This window comes from Protopterus annectens, chromosome 5.part1, assembly GCF_019279795.1.
Source record: "Protopterus annectens isolate FY-2018-M chromosome 5.part1, PAN1.0, whole genome shotgun sequence".
NCBI lineage: Eukaryota > Metazoa > Chordata > Ceratodontiformes > Protopteridae > Protopterus > Protopterus annectens.
In genome coordinates, this window is record NC_056736.1 from 631,248,668 (window position 1) to 631,265,994 (window position 17,327).

Sequence of the window (17,327 nt, forward strand, 5' to 3'; positions counted from 1 at the left end):
GTTGGTTTGATATGCAAATCACTAGGCCTGAATACATCCTCAGAAGCCGGTGCCTGCACAGCGGCTCCGGACCCATCCAAGGTAGAGACATCCGCAGGTTCCACAGTTGAAGAAGCATCTTGCGGCATACTGGACTAAGACTGGGTCTCAGTAGAGGCCTGTGAATCTGAAGTCGCGGGTATCAGGGGTTGCGAAAGTGCCTCACCAAGTACCGGCGAACTGGCGACTAGCTTAACTGTAACTTAACTGAAGCGTCATCGGCAGCTTTGGACCTATGTGGTCTGTCTTTTTCTTTACGTTTTTTCGGAATGTTGGTAGTCAGATGGCTTACCGAAGCCATTTCTGGATAACTGAACAGAGTACCAAAATAGTAGATGCAAAATGAACTGACGAACAGTTTGAGGATTGAATAAGGCACAAAACCGACAACGAGGGACATCGTGGTCTGGGCCTAAGCAAGGAATGCAGTACGAATGAAAATCTTTATGAGGTATTTGCTTTCAACACGAAATACAATTGTTAACTTTTACTGACATCGGTTTAGAGCAAGAAAAAGGATCCCCAATGGGGTACTTAGCTTTTTCGAAGACTTAGGATCTGAAACGTGAAAACGAAAATTTCAGGAGTCGGCTGACCGGCACTTGCGAACTGCTTCTGCTTCGGGCACTGCACGGAAAGAAAGTCTGATGTAATGGCGTCGGCTGCATGCTTAATACCCCTGACTACCTGACGTCATGGAAGATGAGAAAGCAATCAACGCAGGACCCAAGACTTTGATAATCAGGCCGACTGAGGGCTACCTGCAAGCAGAACCCAAATGTAATGACTGCAACAGTGAAATACGAAGAAAGTACAGTTGTGTACACCTACCATAAATGTAGATGTTCGAGTGTCTTCACTGTTGTAGTCATGACTGTAGGGTTCTCCCCTGCCGGCAGGCAGTCCTCAGTCGGCCAGAATCCCAAAGTCTGGGTCCGGCGTCGGCTGTTCAACCATGCTCCCTGACATCAGAGCGCCAGGAGTACAAAGCTGACAGCCGACGCCATCTTCTCCAGTTTTTCTTGCCCCAGATGTCAGGAGTCCCAAACTGAAAAAGGTCCCATAACCTTTGCAAATACACCTCAGAAGAATGGTGAAATAAGGAACTACACAAAAGTAAAAATAAAAGGGGACAGGAGGGAGGGAAACCCAGACTGCAACAGTGAAGACACTCTTAACATCTACATTTATGGTAGGTGTACACAACTGTACTATGTTCATCGTGTTTCACTGTTGCAGTCATGACTGTAGGGTAGAATCCCAAAGCTGAAAGAAAGGGAGGTGGTCATAAAGAAGAAGGGGCGGCTAAAAGGCCCTGCAAGACTGCAGAGGCAAACCTGCCCTAGACTTAAGAGTAGAGAGGTAGATTGTAGTACTTAGGAAAAAGTATGCACTGAACTCCAAGTTGCAGCTTCCAAAATGTCTTTGGTAGGAACTCCCCTGAGGAAGGTCGCAGAAGTGGCAGCAGCTCTGGTGGAATGAGTCCGTATACTCCCTGGGATTTGCTTTCCATGGTGTGAACAACAAAATCTGATTCCATGAGCAATCCATTTAGAAATGGTCTGTTTTGAAATGGCTTTACCTTGGGAACTTGAAGCATAAGAAACAAACAATTGTTCTGATTTTCTGATGTCCTTGGTTCTGTCCAGGTAGAAACGTAGTTGTCTGTGTACATCCAAGGAATGTAAGATCCTTTCCCCTTTATTTTGAGGAGTGGGGAAAAAGGTTGGCAAGTGGATAGCTTGATTTAAAGCCACTTAGGAAACCACCTTAGGCATGAAGGTAGGATTAGCCCTCAAAGATACCCTGTCTTGATGAAAAATAATATAAGGTTCCACAGCCATAAGAGCTTGTAACTCTGAAACTCTCCTGGCAGAGGTTAGGGCTAACAAGATAGCGGTCTTCCAAGATAAAAACTTGATGTCAGAAGAGGCAGCAGGCTCAAAAGGAGGCAAGGTTAGTTTTTCCAAAACATAGTTGAGATCCCAAGCAGGAATGGGAGGAGATCTAGGAGGTCTTAAGTTCTTAGCTCCTCTGAGAAACTGTCTCATGAGCTGGTGGGAAAAGATGGGAGGGTCTGTATTATAATGAGCAGAAATAGCAGAGGCATGTATCTTAATGGAAGAGAAAGAGAGACCCTTGTGTAAGAGATCTGTCAAGTAAAGTAAAATTAAGGTAATGTTAGGAAGAAGAGGATCAGAATCCTGGGCCTGCATCCAGGAACAAAATCTTTTCCATTTGCCTGCATAAGATTTTCTAGTGCTAGGACGCCTGGCTTCTAAAATGACATCCATAACCTGCTTCGGTAGGAAAGAAGAAATCAAAGGCCCTGGATTAACCAGGCCGCCAGGCTGAGAGTTCTGACATGAGAGTGTAGAACCTGACCCTGATGTTGGGACAGAAGGTTCGGAGACTGAGGTAAAACCCAAGGGGGCTCCAGACATAGGTTTTTTTTTTTTTTAGAGTTGGATACCAAAACTGTCAAGGCCAATTTGGAGCCAGCAAGATTATCATCTTGGGCTTGTCCTGTTTTATCTTCAATAAGACTCGTGGAAAAAGAGGAAGAGGCGGAAAGGCATATCCCGAGAGGTTCCCCCAACTGAATGACAGGGCATCCACTTTCCAAGCTTCTCTGTGGAAAGTCCTGGTGCAAAAATTCTGTAGTTGATGATTGAGATGGGATGCAAAGAGGTCTATGTGAGGACATCCCCAAGACTGCTGTTATCATCCTGAATATTTTGGTGTCCAGCATCCACTCGTGTGGATCCGAAAGGTTTCTGCTCAGACTGTCTCTGCCAGGAAGTTTTGTTTCCCTGGTAGAAACTGAGCTTGAAGATCCAGATTGCAAGCTAGAGCTGTGTTCCATAGATCCATGGCTAGTCTGCAAAGGGGGTAGGAATGAGATCCCCCTTGCTTGTTTATGTACCACATAACTGTGGTGTTGTCTGTCCGTATTAGTTGTCCTGATTGTAAAAGATTCCTGAAGGCCAATAGAGCTTTCTGAACGGCTAACATTTCCTTTAAATTGATATGCAAGTGCTTCTGATCCTTTGTCCAAAGGCCCTGCAGACAGTTGCCCTGAAAATGGGCTCTCCAAGCATAATCCGAGGTGTCCGTGGTTAGAATCTGAGTGGCAGGAGGCAGACGGAAGGGTTTCCCTTTGTTTAGAGCACATGCCCTGGACCACCAAAGAAATTCCTTTTGAAGGCAAGGAAGGACGGAGATCAGTATGTCTAAACTGTGGCAATGCTGAGACCATACACTTTTTAGGTACCACTGTATTTTCCTCATTAGTAGTCTTGCATATGGTACGAGAAGGATGCAGGAGGCCATGTAACCCAAAGCCTGCAGGAATTTCCTTGCAGATAGTTGAGTTAAATTTGCCAAGGTTTTGAAAGTTGAAGCCAGCTGTAATTGTTTTTCGGATGTCAGAAATGCCATCTGGGTTGTGGTGTTTAGAAGAGCACCCAGAAAAGTCATCTGTTGTGATGGCGTCAAATTTGACTTTTTTATGTTTACAGAGAATCCCAGGAACTTGAGGAGGTTCTGTACAAATTCTAGATGCTGGAGTAAGACATCCTTGCTGTCTGCCTGAATTAGACAATCGTCCAGATAAGGGTAAATTTGAATTCCCTTGAGTCTGCAGTAAGCTACTACTGGAGCCAGGCATTTGGTGAAGATCCTGGGCGCAGTAGACAATCCAAAGGGCAGCGCAGAGAATTGAAAGTGCCTCGATCCGGCCTTGAACCTGACGTATTTTCTGCGATCCTGCCTGATGGGAATGTGTAAATATGCCTCCTTTAAATCCAAAGTTACCATCCATGCATCTTTGGACAGCACTGGAAGTAGCTGCTGTAGAGTAAGCATCTTGAATTTTGGAATCTCTAGAAAGGTGTTCAAGACCGACAGATCCAGAATGGGTCTCCATGAGTTTTGCTTCCTGGGGACTAGAAAGAGCCTTGAGTAAAAACCTTTTCCCATCGATGAAAGTGGAACCAGTTCTATATCATTCATAGCCAAAAGAGTTTCCACCTGGTTTAAGGCCTCCGTCCATTGATGTTTTGGAAGGTCTGGCCATCCGCTTGGCCTTGGCAAGGTATGAAAATGGAATTTGTAACCTCTTAAAACCACATCCAAAACCCACTTGTCTTGGGTTATTTGAGTCCAATTTTGATAAAAAAGAGAGTTTTCCTCCGAGAGGGACTTCCAGGCAAGAAGTTCCTGTAGCCCAACAGAGGGAGTCATTGAGTTTGTTTCCTTTGAGTTTGTGACCTGTCCTCTCCTCCCCTAGGGGTGGAAGCAGTCCACTGTCTTGGTCTATAAGAAGCTCGTGTTTGAGGCCTTCCTCTGGAGCGTCTATATCTACCCCTCTGAGGCCTGTCTGAAGTGGGAAAGGACCAATTTTTTGAAGGCCAATTCCTGCTAAATCTAGGTGGCTGTACTTGTAAGAAATCTTTAACTGTTTGCATGGATTTCGCCTTATCCTCCATCTTTTTAATCACCTCTTCAGCTTTTGATCCAAACAAAACATTATGCTGAACAGGAGCATCCAATAATTTAGCTTTTAGTTGTTCTGGCAAATTTTGTTCCTTTAGCCATGCATGCCTTCTAATGACTGTGCCGGAGGCAGCAGCCCTACAAGAAGCCTCCAAGCCATCAAATCCACAATGCAAACCATGCTTCCCAACTTGTTCAGTGGCATGCAGTAAGTCATGTAATTCCTTATCATCTGCACAGGCAGAAATGGAAGTAAGCTTTTGTTTTAAAACAGACAAGAGAAATTGCTGGTATTTCAGCATATGAAACTGACAGTTTAAAGCCCTAATGGACAAAGTAGCAGAAGTGTACACTTTTTTGCCCCATCTTTCTAAGGATCGAGAATCATTTTCAGTAGGAATGGGATTTTTGGCAGAAGTGGCCTTAACTCCCTTAGGACCCTGAGAAATGGTTTCAGGGTCAGCAGAAGGGTTCTTGTATAAAACCTGGTGGGAATCAGGAACCCTGTAATATCTATCAGGCTTAACAGGAGCAGGAGGAAGAGAGTCAGGGGTTAAGTTAGCCTCCGAAAAGGCATCATCCACAATATCCAAAACAGGAGGAATAGCCAGGGGTCTATGTTGGGGAAGAAGAAAATCCCTCAGCCTTTTCTTAGATTCCGAATACTCCTGTCCTTCCCAGTGGAAATGTTCCCTCATTTCATGCAAAGTTTCCCCAAAAGAGAAATCCTCAGGGGGAGAAGTTGAAGGAATGGATTCCTCAGCATCAGAATCCTCATAAGGAGGGAAAGAATATTCCTGGTCAGAAGAAGAAATAGAGGAAACAGAAGCCTGATCAGAGGAATCATAATAAACATCCTGCCTTGGCCTTTTATCTGGAGGGGGATGTGAACCCCTAATCATAGTAAGTAAATCCTCCGCCATCTTGAGTAACTGTTTCTGTGACTTGGGAGCCGGTTCAGAAGAGGCCTGTGTTGCAGTCTTTGATTTAGAAGGAGTCTTTGCCTTTGTCTTTGGCTTTGCCTTTATTAGAAGCTGAGTAGGCCTGAAAACCCCTTCGGAAGCCGGTACCTGCACAGCGGCTCCGGACCCATCCGAAGGAGCATTGTCCGAAGGTCCTGCAATAGAAATATTTAAAGGTCTGGTTGGCTCCTCATGAGAGTCCGTTTCGGCCATCGGTTCTGAAATGGCCAACAGGGGCTGCAAAAGAGCCTCACTGACGACGGCAGAACCTGAAGCTGGCTCCGCTTGTGCACTATCATCAGATTTGGACCTCGGAGGCCTGTCTTTATCCTTGCGACGTTTGTGAACTCCGGTAGCCGGAACCGTATCCGACATTTTGTAGTTAAAGCACCTACTGAAGTAATGAAAAGCAAAATCGTACCTTCGCTTAATTGTACGTTGATTGAATCTAGCACAAAACCGACAACTAGCTACATCATGGTCAGGGCCTAAGCAAGGAATACAGCAAGAATGAAAATCCTTATGAGGTATTTGCTTCCCACATGAAATACAATTATTAACTTTTTCTGACATCGGAGTGGAGCAAGAAAAAAGTTTCCCCAACGGGGTACTTAGCTTTGAGTGGAGAAGAAAATCTTCAGACTGAAGTTTATCAGGAAAAATCGTCAGGAGTCAGCCGACTGGCACTTGCGAACTGCTATCACCGCACGGCAAGAAAGACTGGAGAAGATGGCGTTGGCTGTCAGCTTTGTACTCCTGGCGCTCTGACGTCAGGGAGCATGGTTGAACAGCCGACGCCGGACCCAGACTTTGGTATTCTGGCCGACCAAGGACTGCCTGCCGGCAGGGGAGAACCCTACAGTCATGACTGCAACAGTGAAACACGATGATCATCATCTGCTTCTCAGCTTGCGACCTTATCTTTGGTAGTTAACTCCTCCAGGCGGCTTATTTCCTGTGCAGCTGATGGAGCAAGCAGGGTAACAGGCACAGGAGTCACCTTGCGGACACATTCCTGGATGCGCCTTTGTCAGTTTGCGGAGCACTTCAAGACCTCCTTTACCAATGCCCCTTTTGATGGCTCGTCATTGTTCGGGCCCAAGGTAAGAGAGACTCTCATCAGGTGCGAGCAGGATGGCAAGACTCTCTATGCTGTGGCAGTACGTTTTTCCTGTGCCTACTACACCTTGTCCCAAAGGTCAAATAGGCGGAAAATGTGGTTCCAGAAATCCCAGGGAGCTTCGTTTGATGCATGTAGTGAACCCCACCCCCCGCAGCAGAGGGGGGAATAATGGGAGATGCCACCCTCGCGTCGTAGGGGGACCACAGAGTCAGAGCAACAGAAACAGGTTCTCTGGTAGGCCCTTCCAGTGCTCTTGAAAGGAGGCCCAACTATCCACCTCTGGACACAGCCGGGGGCAGATTGCCACTGTACCCAGAAGCCTGGCTAAGTATCACAAAAGACACACAGGGGATACAGTATTCCTTTCTCCATGCCACCTCTCCCCAGAAACTGAAAATTCATCCGAGATGTGCCACAATCTATGGAAACAATCAACCCTAGCAGTTCAAAGGTTGCTAAGAAAACGAGTCATCTAAGTCCCAGCAGACCAAATTGGATCCAGAACTTTTTAGTAACAAAGAAAACAGGGGACTGGAGGCCCATTTTGGATCTCAGCAGACTCAACAAGTCTGTCAAGAAGACAAAGTTTCGGATCGTTCATAGGTTCAAAGATAACTACTAGGCTAACTGCCCTTGTGGACCATTTTAAGCCTAGCCAATTTTCCCATGTGAGAATCAAACCCTGCACCTTGAGTCTGTAAGGTAAACAACTTAACCATTATGCCAACCTCCCATTTGCTACCTCCCATATGCTGGTGACACTGCAGTCCACACTTCCCCCTTCCTGGGAAAGGACAATTGGATGTGCTCCATCGATCTCCAGGATGCATACTACCACATCACGATGGACAGGTGACCCAGGAGATTTCTACGCTTCTGGCTGGGAGCCAGTCACTACCAGTTCAGAGCTATGCCCTTTGGCCTCACCACAGCCCCCAGGGTTTTCACCAAATGCATGGCAGAAGTGACGGCTCATCTGAGGCATCTGGGATTGTGGGTGTTTCCATATCTGGATGACTGGCTCCTTACTGCCACCACCGAGCATCGACTAACCGAGACAAGGGACACCACAATCCACCTCTGCTCTCAGGTAGGCATCACTAGAAACTACAAAAATCTGCCTTGTTGCCCTGTCAATATATTACATTTTCAGGGGCAGATTTAGATACCGAAGACATGATAGCAAAATTACCTAAGGAGAGGGTGTCGACCATTCGACATCAGGTTGCAATATTAATAGGGAGGAAAAAGACTCAAACAAGATTTGTTCTAAAAGTCCTGGGGCTCAATGGCGGCAGCAATAATGCTAGTTCCCTTGTTGAGCTTCCACATGAGGTTATTACAGTGGCTCCTGTTTGCTGAATGGTCCATGCAAGATATACCCATGTCCCAAGAAATTCTCATCATGGACGCCTGCAAGAAGGACCTAAAATGGTGGCTTCAGCCTACACAGTTGACGACAGGCAGACGTTCGTCCTCCCCAACCAGTGGCCACAGTGACCATGGATGCTTCCCAGATAGGGGGGGCATTACCTGGGACAGACTGTTCATGGGACTTGGCAGCAACACGAGTATCACTTGCACATAAACGTCCTACAGATGAGCGCGGTGCTCCTGGCGTTGCAAGCACTTCACAGCTCTCTCCCCATGGGGACTGCAATTCAGACGGACATGTCAGTGGTATGGTACATCAACAAGCAAGGTGGAACCAGATCCTACCCCTTGTGTCGAGAAGCTCTAAGAGTATGGCAATGGGCAATGCCTTCCCAATGCTTTCTGATTCTGATGCACATTCTGGGGAAATCTAACGTGATAGCGGACAAGTTAAGCAGGGCTAACCTTATGCCTCACGAGTGGTACCTGAAGCAGGATATTGTAAACCAGATTTTTGCAAGTGGGGCCAGCCTTGCTGTGACCTTTTTGACACCTCCATCAATGCCAAATGCAGCAACTATTTCGCTCTAGTCCCCCCCCCCCCCCACCGGCACAATACCCTGGGGATGCACTTGTCCACGACTGGCCTCCTGGACTTCTGTTCACCTTTCCCCCATTCCATCTGATACCAAAGGTTCTTCAGAAAACAAAATCGTTGGGTTGCAAGCTAATGCTCATTGCCCCCTGCTGGCCTAGTCAAATCTGGTCCCCGTTTCTATAGTTTCATCTTCAGGAGGAGCCTTGGATCCTGGACCCAAGTTCCAGATCTGCTGGTTCATCAGTTGTGCACACTCCACCATTCCTTATAGACCCTCAAGCTGACAGCTTCGTTCCTCCACTTCCCGTCTTAGTCAGGCTTCCTGACATCTCCCCTGCGGTACAACATATTCTAATTTCCTCTCAAGTCCTCAACAAGAAAACTGTATACTAGCAAATGGAAACCGTTCACTTGTTAGGCAGCCAAAAATAGTATTGATCCTTTTACTGCATCTATTTCAAAGTTCCTCGAATTTATCGCTGAAACCTTTAACCAAGGAGCAGCAGCAGCAACTATCCAAGTTCAGCTGGCTGCTAGTTCCAACTTTCATGTGGGAGAAATGGGTTCCAACGTTATGTCCCACAGGCTATGCAGAGACCCCCAATAAGAAAACCACTTCCTCCATGGGATCTAAATTTAGTTCTAGCTGCCTTGATTCTTCCTCCGTTTGAACAGGCTGATACTTGTTCTCTAAAATTTTTGACTTGGAAAACGATTTTCTTGATCGCCATTACCTCAGCTGAGGGTATCAGAATTACAAGCTCTATCCCATTTGTCCCCTTTATTTAATTTTCCACAAAGACAGGGTTTCTCTCAGAACTAACCCTTTCTTCCTACCAAACGTTTGTTCGAGTTCAATCTGAACCAATCAATAGAAAGTACAGTTTTGTACCTACCATAAATGTAGATGCTCGAGTGTTCACACTGCTGCAGTCGGATAACCCAAGTGTAATGACTGCAGCAGTGTAACACGATGAACATCTACCTGTATTCTTCCCGGATCATGGCAACAAGGCAGAGTATAAACTCCACCAACTGGATGTTCATAGGCAGTTACGTTTTTACTTGCACAGGACACAGGAATTCAGGAAATCTGACCAATTGTTTGTATCCTTTGCAGAGAATAGAAAAGGAGCTTCAGTTTATCAAAATGGCTTTCAGACACCATCACTTATGTTTAACTCACAGAACAAACAGCTGCCAGGAAATATTAGAGGACACTCAACCAGGGCCTTGTCAACCTCTACTGCCTTTCAGGCCAGGCTGCCTTTACAAAGTAGATGTGGCCTCTCAGAATAGGGCATCCTTTGGTTCCACACTCCTGAAGAGTCTATTCCATTGAGCCACTCAAGAAGAAAGTGCTGGGGACGCGGTCCCAACCAAGAAGGAAGGCAAGATAGGGACAATATAACAAAGAAGTTATGTACTCACCATAACGTTCCATGTTTGTTGTCCTTGATTTCGCCTTCCTTCTTGCATCCCACCTTCCTTCCCCCTCTTGGAGGATCGAGAGGAATTATCCATCTTTTGGCTATATAGGCCTTGATTTCCTTCCTTTCTACTAATGAGTTGGCGTTTATATATATATATATATATATATATATATATATATATATAGAGAGAGAGAGAGAGAGATCTGGGCAACTCCCGCTAGGCATGATGGGATAAGGGTCTAGCCTCGAGCCAGTGGAAGCTCTAGACCTTTAGAATACAGCAGAGTCGGAGACAAGGATCGGCTTCGAACCCAATCAACAAGGAAGGCGAGATCAAGTACAACAAACACGGAACGTTATGGTGAGTGCATAACTTTTTTTTTTTTTTTTTTTTACTTTTAAATTCTGTCTACACATTTATCTGTTGTGAGTTTTGCTTTATGTACATTTATTCCATACTGTGCTTAGACAATAAGCATTTCAACACTTTGATATTTAAAGAACTAAAAATACCCTACCAAAAGAGCCCAGTACTGTCAAAGGCAGCATCAAGCAAGAAGCTGCCAAGACTGTTCCCAAAGGAAGAGTAATGAATAATCTCAGACATGCAGCTGTGTCTGGTGCCCTCACCAAGGGATCCACTACATACACTAAACAAATTAAGGTGAAGCTGCACTAAACATGAAAGCAGCCAGTGTGTTTGGGAAATTTCCTACGATTATAGACTCAAAGTAATGCAGCACAAACCAGGGAAGCTAACAGAGAGAGCCTGGAATCTGTACAGGTAAGGCTGGCATAGCTCATAACCTCAGCATAGCAACTGGAATACACCATCCTACATACCTTGTCCCTGTGTTCAGCGACCCTGCCAGCTAGCTGGAAGGGAACAGCACGAGCTGCAGGAGTGCAGAGAGTCCAGAGAGTCTCAAAAGTTAGCCTTGAGATGTTCTGATAAAAACTTCTGTTGGAGAATAAATATCAACCATCTTGGGGCTGCAGCAGCAGAAAAAGGGTACCTCCACATTTTGGTATTATCAACAAAAGGCTGCCTTCAAGGCAGGGATGACTAGAAAACTGGGGAGTGATGCAACTCTGGCATGGCCTTGTTGGGTACAAACAACTTCATATAACAAATCCTCCTCAAAAGACATCTCACCCTACGATGAGTAAAAGAACTCCAACTCTGAAGCTTTATATATTTCATAAAATGCAGTTTTCTCCACAAGGACCTCAGGAAGCCATCTGGTACGAAAGCAGAGAGCTGCAGGCACTAAGAGCATACTTATACTCTGGGATGTCACTAGAATGTGACGGACACATATGAAACGGACCAAGCAAAGCCCACCTATGTGCCAAGGCAGCACACAAAGGGAGAAAAGCCTATGTTGGGACAGGTGAGCTTCCATCTGACAGCTGTGTTGCTGAAATGCAAGCGTACATATATCCAATTTCTATGCTGTAGATCCTGTTGCTACCTTCACCTGGTAATTAATCTACTATGGTAAAACAGCTCTGCTGGGTTGTGGGAGAGGACCCAGTGTACACCAAATCCACAAATAGATCTTTTAAGGGACTACCACCAATGATCAGTTTGTGTGGACAAGACAGCCAGCCAATCAGAGAAATGGCAGCAACATCATGATGGAACATACCCCCCTTTCTCTGAGTGGGAGGGAGGTGTGCTTCTTTTAGGCCTCAAGTTCCTTGCAGAAAAAGACCACACGGAATTCAGTCTACCTTACCCAGTCATGATCTTTTCCCTTCAGTGGACTAGGAAACCACTGACAATAAAGACCTACAGGTCCCAAAAAACTTCAATAAGCTAAGTGGGATAGACACTCTACAACGAATCAATGCACTTCAACAAATTTTAATGTAATAAAACCACAGATTGAGCACCTTCGTCTTATAAACATGAGGACTTCAGAGTTGCAGTCTGCCATTATTCATCCAATTGAATTTCAAATAAGTGCAGTTTCTTAAAGAACTAGACCTGAAACATCTAATTGTGTGCTATCACATATACAGCTGTACACAGAAATATTTACTGATATTGAAATAAAAAAATCACACTAAAGCTTTCATCTTTAAAACGTTAGAAAAAGAAAATGCATCATTACTGCCTGGAGCAGCAGCTGCATTAAGTCTGAATTGCCAAGTTAATTCTTTGAACTTAAGTTGAGAGTCTAAGTCTCCACTAAAGTTTGTCACACTTATCCTGTCTATAACGAACAGACTTTTTTTGTATTTTGGGTAACCCAAAGTATGTCTAAATAAGGCATTGGTGGTTTTCTTTATTCCATACATATGTTCACGGATCCAGTCCTTAGGCTTTCTGATAGTTTTCCCCATGGAAAAGGCATCGCAAGAGCTGCAGGTAGCCAAGTATACTGTGTATGTAGTGTTGCAGTTGCATCTCCCTGGACAACGGCTAGTTCTGTTAAAAAAAAAAAAAAAAAAAAAAAAAAAAAAATCTAACTGCAACGTTTGGGCCCTCATGTATGTATCTGGATATTTTGCAAGCCCCTCATTTATGCAAGGAACCATTATAGTCACCATAGATTTTATACCACTAGTGGCTAACTCTAACAGTCAAAGTTCTTCTCTTTACAATACACTATCATTGGAGGCAGTCCCTAGAATCTTTACCTCCTCAGAAAAAAGTGTCCTGGTTCAGCTTCACTATGTTAATGTAACCAAAAACATCTTTGCTGAACAAAAAAAATGGGGGTGAATGAATCAAACATACTCTTACTCATCCTGTCTGCAGCAGTCCCGCCCTATTGTTTGTAATGCTTGATTTAATCCTTAATATAGGTATGAATCTACCATAACGCTGACATACCATATCAGCTTGAATTTCTCTGAGTAAACAGGTGGGTATCCACGTTCAATAAACATTGCAAACAATTGCTGTATCTCTTTTTCAAAAGCACTGTCACCACAAATTAAACAGGAAAGCTTCACCATTTGTCCTTTTACTACAGATTTCTGTTGGTGGAAAGGGTGGCAGCTGTCAAAAAAGAGATGTATTGGAGAATGTGTCAAAGATAGTTAACACTATTTAAATCAATGGTGTATATGAACCTCAAGAAAGGGTTAGAGTTTTGCCACAAAGCATGAAAGGATTCACATTGTTCAATACTTCCTTTCCACAGAATGAGCACGTCATCCAGAAACCTGTAATACCGGTGAACTTAAGAAACTGAGGGGTGAATACCGTCTCTCTCACACAGTTAGTACAATGTTATGTATACAGGGGAACATGCAGACCCCCACAGCAAAGCTCTTAAAAAATATATAGTTATTCAATGTTCATGGGTTTTCAAAGTGTAATAATCACACAGGATCTCGTGAAACCACTCAATGCCTGTAACATGGGAGATTACAGAAAACAAGTTCATTACATCAACTTTAATGAAAATGGCATTCTCATCAAATCCAACAGGTTAAAGTTCTTTAAGAGATGTCATGAGTCCTTTAAAATGTGCCTTTCAGATTGCAGTTAAAAATGTTATCATAACTACCCCTTGTCTAGGGAGATGCAACTGCAACACTACACACACCGTACACTTGGCTACCTGCAGCGCCTGCGATGCCTTTCACAAGGAAAACTTCAGAAAACTTAACAGGATCCGTGAACATATGTATGACAAAGAAAAAGAAAACCACCAATGTCTTACTTAGACGCACTGTGGATTGCACAAAATGCAAATAATTCCTCTTCTTCATTATGGAGAGAATAATTCTGACAAACTTTAATGGGGACTTGCACAACTTGAGTTCAAAGAACTAACTTGGCAATTCAGACAATGCAGCTGCTGCTCCAGGCATTAATGATGCAGTTTCACTTTCTAGCATTTTAAAGATGAAAGCAGCGTTAGTGTGACTTTTTACTTCAACTTTAACACATTTTGCAATGTACAACTGTGCATGTGCTTAATTTAGCTGTACTTCATTACTTAAATTGCATTTAGTAGTTGAGTGACATCATAATTTATTCTTCTAATTCAAATTTGATTGGGTGAATTTGTATTTATTTTTAATTGCAGACTCTGATAAGTCTTCATGTTTATAAGATGAAAGCTCTCAATCTGTGGTTTTATTGCATTAACATTTTTTGAAGTGAGTTGTGGAGTGTCCGTTCCACATTTGTTTTTTTATTTTTACCTACAGGTCCCAGCCAGTTCTCCAACAAAAACCTCCAGTAAAACTCATTCTCACTTGACGGGCTCCAAGAGAAACTCTCCCACTGGTCCATATTTTTTTACCATTCTTCTCAAACACAGAAATACAGCCCGAGAAATCTAACACGTAAGTAAACACAGAAAAGTACAGTTTTGTACCTACCATAAATGTAGATGTTCGAGGATTCCCTTGCTGCAGTCCTAACTATTGGGTATAGTCCGCGTCCCAGTCGGCCCGAATACCAGAGTATAAGGCTGACGTCGGTCATGGCGCCTTAGACTGACGTCAGTACGTCAGGGTACTAATGCGCATGACCGACGTCATTTCCTCAGTCTTTTCTTGCCCCAGATGTCAGAAGACCCAAAAAGACAAGTCCCAAAAACAACCTGCACCAATAAACATGTACAATATATACAGTAATATATATATACAAAAAATATAAGCATGTAAAGGCACCTACACAACCACCCTGAAACACAGAGGGAAGGAGGAGGGTAAATTGGACTGCAGCAAGGGAATCCTCGAACATCTACATTTATGGTAGGTACAAAACTGTACTATGTTCTTCGTCTTCCCTTGCTGCAGTCCTAACTATTGGGTAGAATCCCAAAGCAGAGGGAAGGGAGGCTGGCAAATTATAAAGTAGCAGGAGCTGACAACATGCCTTGTAAAACAGCTGTGGCAAAACCAGCTCTAGACTTAGAGTATATAGGCAGGTGATAATGCCTAGAGAAAGTATGCACTGAACTCCAAGTAGCTGCTTCCAGAATATCCTTAGTTGCCACCCCCCTTACAAATGCTGTTGAAGTGGCAGTAGCCCTAGTGGAATGAGGCCTAATCCCAGCTGGAACCTCTTTGCCATGATGGGAATAACAAAATGCAATGCAAAAGCCAATCCACCTAGAAATAGTTTGTTTTGACACAGGTTTGCCCTGTGAACTCAAAGCAAAAGAAACAAGTAACTGCTGAGACTGCCTAAAATCTTTAGTCCTGCTCAAATAATAACGCAATTGCCTGTGTACATCTAAAGTGTGCAAAATCTTTTCCCCTTTATTTTGAGGATCTGCAAAAACGTAGGCAAATGAATAGTTTGGTTTAAAGCCACACTAGAAACCACCTTAGGCATAAAGGAAGGATTAGTACGTAATGATACCCTGTCCTTATGGAAAATCAAAAAGGGCTCCACTGCCATAAGGGCCTGCAACTCAGACACCCTTCTTGCAGAAGTAATAGCCAACAGAAAAGCCGTCTTCCATGACAAATATTTCAATTCAGCAGTAGCTGCCGGCTCAAAAGGTTGTAGAGTAAGTTTTTCCAACACAAAATTGAGATCCCAAGCAGGAGTAGGAGCTCTACGTGTGGGTCTTATATTCTTTGCCCCTCTAAGAAACTGCTTGAACAAAGGATGCGAAAACAAAGGTGGGTCACAATCATAGTGAGCTGAAATTGCTGCAGCATGAATCTTTATGGAAGAGAAAGACAAACCTTTGTCCAATAACTCAGTAAGATATTGAAGAGCCACACTCAAATTAGGCTCTGAAATCTCCAAATTCTTTGCTGTACACCAAAATAAAAATCTCTTCCATTTTTCTGCGTACACTCTCCTAGTACTAGGCCTTCTAGCTTCCATAATCACATTTAAAACTTGTTGAGGAAGCTGAGACCTTCCATGTTTCAACACAGAATATGCCAAGCTGTGAGATGGAGAGATTGAAGCTTGACATTGAGCAGATGACCGTCCTTCTGAGATAACAGATGAGGAATCAGAGGTAAAGGCCATGGAGGCTTCTTTACAAGACTCCTTAGAAGTGGGTACCAGTGTTGCCGAGGCCAATCTGGAGCTATCAAAATCATCCTTGGCCTGTCCTGTCTGACCTTCCTACTTCCTGAGAGGGCACATCCTGTAACAGTAAAGTATCTGCCTGAGACTCCATAGAGACTCCTGGCAAAACCTCTGGCTCCCCTGAGCCTTCTAAAGGACCGACGTCCGGGACTGCCGGTTCCTCACCCCTAGACTTCACTGTTTTGTCCTTGCGCTTCTTAGATGAAGCAGGCGTCGGAGCATCCGACGGCATAGTATAATTGCAACGCTTCCCAAACACTAACCTAGCACAATCAAGCCTCCTCTTAATAGTGCGCTTATTAAATCTAGCACAAGAGCGGCAACCAACAACGTCGTGCACAGGCCCTAAACAAGGTATACACAATGTATGATAATCCCTATGCGGTATCTGCTTCCCACAAGAAATACAGTTATTCACTTTTTCTGACATCCGGTAATATACTGAGGCAAGAAAAAACCAAAATGTTCCCCAACGGGGTTACTTAGCCAACTCTGTACTCGGTCTGAAACTCCGGTTTCGGAAAATCTCAGAACGCCAACCTGCACTCGCAAAATTGCTTCCGCATCGGACCATGCGGCAAAAAAGACTGAGGAAATGACGTCGGTCATGCGCATTAGTACCCTGACGTACTGACGTCAGTCTAAGGCGCCATGACCGACGTCAGCCTTATACTCTGGTATTCGGGCCGACTGGGACGCGGACTATACCCAATAGTTAGGACTGCAGCAAGGGAAGACGAAGAACATCTTACCAGCAACAGCAAGGATTAAAATTGAAAAACCGCAAAAAAAAAAAAAAAAAAAAAAAAAAAAAGATAGGTGAAGGGGACAAGCAATCAGGTAGCACAACATTCACACTGGTCAACAAGTATGGGCACTTCTTGAAAAATGTGCAATACTAACTGATGCAGAGAATATACACAACTCAATGCAAAGGAACCATTACAAAAGGCCCTCAGTGTTACATCTCTAGTATGAGCAACTCTCAATTACACTAACCAATTTTTAACTCTATCCTACCTTTCCTGAAAAATGGCCAGGTACTCTCTGGCAGACTGAAAAATAAATATAACAGGAACATCTGCTTGAATTCCAAGTGGACTAATGTTTGACCCCTTTTTAAAGGTTGCATTTCCAGTGCACAAAACATTTCCATATTTATGCTGTCCATTTTATGTACAATCTTAAGTTTTAAACTGACCCATTTGTTAAAACAAAACTCCAACAAGAGTACCACAGCACAGCACAAAACTTAATGATTATGCTGTTA

At 44.0% G+C, this 17,327-nt stretch overlaps 1 protein-coding gene across 3 annotated transcripts in view; it reads right to left on the bottom strand.

Moving 5' to 3' along the window:
• USPL1 (ubiquitin specific peptidase like 1) overlaps positions 1-17,327 on the bottom strand; it is a 1,186,769-nt gene that overhangs the window by 81,911 nt on the left and 1,087,531 nt on the right. The gene's annotated exons all lie outside the window — the stretch shown is intronic.